Here is a 6,915-nt window from a genome sequence, read left to right as displayed (position 1 = left end):
TGAACTGGTTGGTGTTTAACCGAGTCTATATCAATTGTTTTGATAAGACTGTGATCTTTCCTGAGATTGAGGAAGGAAAGAGTTTATTTCTATCAGCAAGGCAGGTGAATGAGGCAGTAGCAGATGGGGCAGAGTTGTTTATGCGGTTAGCGACTTTGGAGGCTAAAGATAAACTGGTGATTTGCGATCTAGCCGTGGTGTGTGATTTTCCTAATGTGTTTCCTAAAGAAGTGAATGAATTACCACCAGAGCGTGAAGTTGAGTTCTCGATTGATTTGGTACCTGGTACTAGGCCGATATCGATGGCTCCGTATCGTATGTCTGCTGTTGAGTTAACTGAATTGAAGAGTCAGTTGGAAGATCTGTTGGATAAGAAATTTATTCGTCCGAGTGTGTCACCGTGGGGTGCACCAGTGTTATTGGTTAAGAAGAAAGAAGGTACTATGAGGTTGTGTGTGGACTACAGGCAACTGAATAAAGTGACGATCAAGAATCGGTATCCTTTGCCGAGGATTGATGATTTGATGGATCAGTTGGTTGGTGCGAGTGTGTTCAGCAAAATAGATTTGAGATCGGGTTATCATCAGATACGTGTGAAAACTGAGGATATTCAGAAGACTGCTTTCAGAACAAGGTATGGACATTATGAGTATTCTGTAATGCCTTTTTGGTGTGACTAATGCACCTGGAGTATTTATGGAGTATATGAATAGGATTTTCCATCCGTACCTAGATCAGTTTGTTGTGGTGTTTATTGACGATATTTTGGTGTATTCGAAATCTGAAGAAGAGCATGCTGAGCATTTGAGAGTGGTTTTAGGAGTTCTACGAGAAAAGAAGTTATTTGCTAAACTGTCAAAGTGTGAATTTTGGTTAGAAGAGGTTAGTTTTCTTGGTCATGTGATTTCAAGAGATGGTGTTGCTGTTGATCCTTCTAAGATAGAAGCGGTATCTAAGTGGGAAGCTCCTAAGTCTGTTGCTGAGATTCGAAGTTTCCTTGGTTTGGCAGGTTATTATAGGAAATTCATTGAGGGATTTTCTAAGTTGGCGTTACCGTTGACGATGTTGACTAGAAAGGGGCAAGCGTTTGTTTGGGACTCAAAATGTGAAGAAGGTTTCCAAGAGTTAAAGAGAAGGTTAACTACTGCTCCTATTCTGATATTACCAAGTCCGTCGGAATTATTTGAGGTTTACTGTGGTGCTTTATTGTTGGGTTTGGGTGGTGTTTTGATGCAGAATAAGCAGGTTGTAGCTTATGCTTCGAGACAACTGAAGGTTCATGAGAGGAACTATCCGACACACGATTTAGAGTTGGCAGCTGTGGTATTTGTTCTGAAGTTATGGAGGCATTACTTGTACGGGTCAAGATTTGAGGTTTTCAGTGACCATAAAAGTTTAAAGTATTTGGTTGATCAGAAAGAGCTGAATATGAGACAGAGGAGATGGTTAGAGTTTCTGAAGGATTATGACTTTGGTTTGAATTACCATCCGGGTAAAGCAAACGTAGTGGCTGATGCATTGAGTCGGAAATCATTGCATATGTCTATGTTAATGGTTAAGGAATTGGATTTAATTGAGCAGTTTAGAGACTTGAGTTTGGTGTGTGAGAGTACTCACAATAGTGTTAAATTGGGAATGTTGAAGTTAACAAGTAGTATTCTGGATGAGATTAGAGAGGGTCAGAAATCCGATGTGTTTTTGGTTGATAAGTTGACTCTAGTGAATCAAGGTCAAGGTGGTGAATTCAGAGTTGATGAGAATGGTGTTTTGAAATTTGGTAATCGGGTGTGTATTCCGGATGTTACCGAACTTAAGAAGAGTATTCTTGAGGAAGGACATCGTAGTGGCCTGAGTATTCATCCTGGAGCTACGAAGATGTATCATGATTTGAAAAAGTTATTTTGGTGGCCGGGAATGAAAAGAGAAATTGCGAGTTTTGTTTATTCTTGTTTGACTTGTCAGAAGTCAAAGATCGAGCATCAGAAGCCGTCTGGGCTAATGCAACCTTTGGCTATTCCAGAGTGGAAGTGGGACAGTGTCAGTATGGATTTTGTTTCTGGTTTACCGAGGACGATTAAGAATTTTGAAGCTATTTGGGTGATTGTTGACAGATTGACAAAATCGGCTCATTTCATTCCGATCAGAATGGATTATCCGTTAGAGAGATTAGCTGAGTTGTATATTGAGAAAATTATAAGTTTGCATGGTATTCCGTCTAGTATTGTTTCGGACAGAGATCCTAGATTTACATCGAAGTTTTGGGAAGGTTTGCAGAGGGCTTTGGGAACTAAGCTGAGATTGAGTTCTGCATATCATCCGCAGACTGATGGTCAGACTGAGAGGACGATTCAGTCACTAGAGGATCTTTTGAGGGCTTGTGTTTTGGAAAAGGGAGGTGCTTGGGATTGTTATTTGCCTTTGATTGAGTTTACCTACAACAATAGTTTTCATTCGAGCATTGGTATGGCACCGTTTGAAGCCTTGTATGGTAGGAGATGTCGGACGCCTTTATGTTGGTATGAGTCCGGTGAGAGTGCTGTAGTTGGACCGGAGATTGTTCAACAAACTACGGAAAAGATTAAGATGATTCAGGAGAAGATGAGGATTGCTCAGAGTCGTCAGAAGAGTTATCACGACAAGAGGAGGAAGTCACTTGAGTTTCAAGAGGGAGATCATGTGTTTCTTCATGTTACTCCGATAACTGGTGTTGGTCGAGCTTTGAAGTCGAAGAAGTTGACACCTCGATTTATTGGTCCTTATCAGATTTTGGAGAGGATAGGGGAGGTAGCCTATCGTATCGCTTTACCGCCGTCACTTGCGAATTTGCATGAGGTTTTTCATGTGTCTCAGTTGAGGAGGTACATTCATGATCCGTCGCATGTAGTCCAAATAGATGATGTACAGGTGAGAGATAACCTGACTGTTGAAACATCACCTATGAGGATCGAGGATCGAGAGTTGAAGCAGTTGCGGGGTAAAGAGATTGCCTTGGTGAAGGTAGCTTGGGGAGGACCAGCAGGTGGCAATGTGACTTGGGAACTTGAGAGTCAGATGAAGGAGTCTTATCCGGAGTTATTCGCTTGAGGTATGTTTTCGAGGACGAAAACTCTTTTAGTGGGGGAGAGTTGTAACACCCCGATAAAAATAAGATAATTATTTAATTTAAGTTAATATTATATTTATTAATTTAATTAAATAATTGGAATTTTTGGACTATTATTATTATTATTATTATTGGAATAATAATTATTGGAAAATATATAAGTTGGAAATAAGGAAAAAGAGTTTCATTTTTGGTAAAGAGGGTTTTACGTGAAAAGCAGAGAAGCGGCTGAAAAGAGGAAAAGGGCAAAGAGGCAGAGCAAGAGGAAGAAGGTTGGAGAGGAGAAAAGCTTGAAGCTTAAAGATTCGCCGAATTAACTCAGGTAAGGGGGGTTTATCGTCGTTTAATGGGTATTATGGGTTAACATGTAATGGGTAGTGATGAACCGTTGATTTGACCCTAATTGGGATGTTGAATGCTGAAAAATTGTGTTGGATAAGTTGTGTTAAGGCTGTAATTGAATCTGTATTTGTGTGAGTTGTGATTTCCCGAACGTATAGCTTTTTACGGAATTGGAATCGGAGGGCCGGAAGTCCTCCAACGGCGGAAAATGCGGAGAATTATGCATTCTGCTTCGTGTTAGCGCAGGAACAGCTTTCTGTCTTGCGTTAACCGGTTAACCTAGGGTGTTAACCGGTTAACACTGTTATAAATTGTGAAGTATTGCTGTTTTGCTTGCGTTAACCGGTTAACCCAGGGCGTTAACCGGTTAACACTATTGTGATTTCTGAGAAATTGCTGTTCTGTCTGCGTTAACCGGTTAACCCAGGGCGTTAACCGGTTAACACTGTTAAGTTTTGCCAGGAAGCGTGTTTTGGTCTGCGTTAACCGGTTAACCCAGGGCGTTAACCGGTTAACACTGTTGAAAAGTGGGAAAATTGGTATTTAAATGTTGTGTACATATTTGATGGTTGGCCTATATCGGTATGTGATATAGTAGGGATTATTTCCCGTTGTTTTGAGTAGTATAGGTATTAGTAGAGTGTGCTAATACTGTGATTGATTAATTGGCATGACATGATATGATTATGTGGTGAATATGTGATGATGTATGATGATATGCATAATGTGGTGAATGTATCTATCATGTATGAAATTATGAATGGATTGTTTATGGCTTAGAGTGTGAGCATATGTCCATTGTGGATGATTGTTGATGTTTGCATGACTAAGTGATTTAGCTTGCATATTGTGGCCTTTATGGTGGTAGCTAATTCCCATGGTGAGGAATTAGTGAGTGAGTATTGTGGATTGTTGTTGATGTTTGCATGCTAGGTATTTAGCGTGCATATCATAGCCCTTGGGGTGGTAGCTAATTCCCATGGTGAGGAATTAGTGAGTGAGTCACTAGGTCTCAAATGAGTGGGACTAGTGAGCTTGGTAGCCGTATCTGGATTTGATCGGTGAGGTTGAACTATATGTTCACGAATAGTCGGTACCGCATGCATGGAGTCTCATTGCATAATGTATGCATGTATGTATGGCGTATAATATGAATGGATGTATTCCAATATTATACGTATGTTTTATGGTTGTGTTGAGTTTGAGTATGATGATGAGGATGATTATGAGTTGATATTGTCGTTGCTGAATATGTGTGATCTGATTAGGGCGATGATATGTGTTAAATTACTTAGCATTTCATGATATTTTATAATGCTTATTATATTGATTGAGGAACTCACCCTTACAACTATTTTTCAGGTAACGAGCAGTGATTGAGTAGGAGCTAGTGCTTGAAGTCTAGTGTAGTTCCTTAGTGGGTCATGCTCTGGTAGATGTAACATCGGGATGGGATGTTTTAAATGTTTTATTGTTGGTTGTGACCCAGTTTACATGTAATAGGCTACATGTTTTGTATGATTGATTTGATTTCTATCCGCTGCGTATTGTGCAAATGCTTTATGTTTTGAATTAATAAAAGAGCATGACAGTTATTTGGTGAATGGTGTGAAATGATTGTGTGACACCCTTAATTGCATAATTACTCTGATTGATATATTGCTATTTTAATTAAATATTTGGGGTATTTTAGAAGGGTGTTACATAACCAAGTTGGAACCCGATGAAATCATGGTTTCACATTGCCATTAGGGTAGATTTTTTCACTTTTAGGCAATCACCTCTTTTCAGGGATTGCTTCCTGTGTGTTGCTCGGTTTTGAGCTATCTTTTTCAGTCAATAAATGCGTGTTCAGTCAAATAATTTTGTTTTTGTTTTCATTACCGTTTTGATTACGAAAACATCCATTCGTTTTGATAAGAATAGTCGCATTTTGAAACATAGAGGTCCCTTCCGATGCGTGCTTATAAGATTGAAATCCGGAAATCTTATTCGGAGGTTTGGGTGACCTAGGTGTTGAAATATGGGGCACGCCTGGGGCACGCTTTTATCTAACAATCTCTTGTGCAGGTGCTTTTAGATATCTTCATTCGTTGGCATGTAGTGGTATGAAACCTTTTGACAAAAGAGATCCCTGCAGAGCCCGACCAGGGGCAATGGATAGACAAACGGTGAAAAGCCCGTGACAGAGTTGTGACGGCGACCCTGGAGGATTAATCATCTTCAAAGTCTAAGGACTGGAAAGTTTGTATGAATCCCAGGAATTCGATCTTCGTGGGATGAATCAGAGGAGTCTAGGCGAGTCTGGGTGTTCTCAAAAGAGGAAAGCCGACACTGTGGGTGGACGATGGATGCCGCTGTTCGGCGACTCGACAGGTGTTCCATGTCCAATAAGCTGTATTTCCCCAGTGGGTGTGAGAGGGTTACCTCCCTAACAGATTTGAGATCAGTGTCTCCTCAGCGAGCCTAAAGGTTACTGCCTTCCCAGTAGGGTTTGTGTTGATGGTTTTCCCTCAGCGAGGTCCCCAAGCGGATCGGGTTCGGAGAAAATCATCCCCAATAGAGATAAGAATGGGTTGCCTCCCCTAGCAGGGTAATCTCCAAGCAGTTCGGGTTCGATGGAGTGCATCCTCAGCAAGGTTTGTCTTTCCCCAGCAGGGTGGAAGTTGACGTGATTATAAGATCCTCAGCACAGTTCCTGGAGTTCCCCGGTGTTGTCTCTGGAGGAGACGTGTGTTTATGCATTCATCATTTAGATAAGCATAGCATATTACATCATTAGTGCATAGCATTTCCATGATCATGGGGCATTGTGTAAAACAAAAAAAAACTCATGCATCAACATTGCAAACATGTCCATTAGCCCTAGGCCGTGGTGACCAGCCGAGATTGGGTTGTTGGAAAGAGTTTAGCATCGCGCCATTGGATCGGCTTCAGAATTGGGTTCATCAGCATGGTTGAGAAGTTGGTGTTTTCCCAACGAGTGACTCCTTAGTTGAGTGGGTATCCCCAGCAGTGTTACTCCCCGAAGTTGGCATCATTTTGCAAGCTTGGTTCAATTCCCCTAGCATATGTGGGCGTGTCTGATCTCTCCATATAGAGTCGACCCCTTAAGCAGAAAATGTCCACCATTCCTTCTGCGCTCCCCACCGAGATACATCCTCGTGGATGACGGTTGCTTCCGTTCCCTCCATAATGGGATGGGTTTTCCCTATTGAGTTCTTTCCTCATTAGGATGAGTCTTGATTCAGTTTGCCTTCTTGGATCGATCCTAAATTGGCTTCTTGTTCGCTGTCTCTTGTACTTCTCTGGGGCATAAATGAATGGTTGCTCGCTAACCGACACTCATTCATCTCATCCTCAGTGGAATTTTTGGCTTCTACCAACGAACCGGTAGTTGTAAGTCCTATCTTTGTGGTTTTCTACCTACTAACTGGTAGTTGTAAAATCCCACTTTCATCCCCTAGCAG

Source organism: Lathyrus oleraceus, chromosome 1, assembly GCF_024323335.1.
Source record: "Lathyrus oleraceus cultivar Zhongwan6 chromosome 1, CAAS_Psat_ZW6_1.0, whole genome shotgun sequence".
NCBI classification, from domain to species: Eukaryota; Viridiplantae; Streptophyta; class Magnoliopsida; order Fabales; family Fabaceae; genus Lathyrus; species Lathyrus oleraceus.
This window is presented reverse-complemented; position numbering follows the sequence as displayed.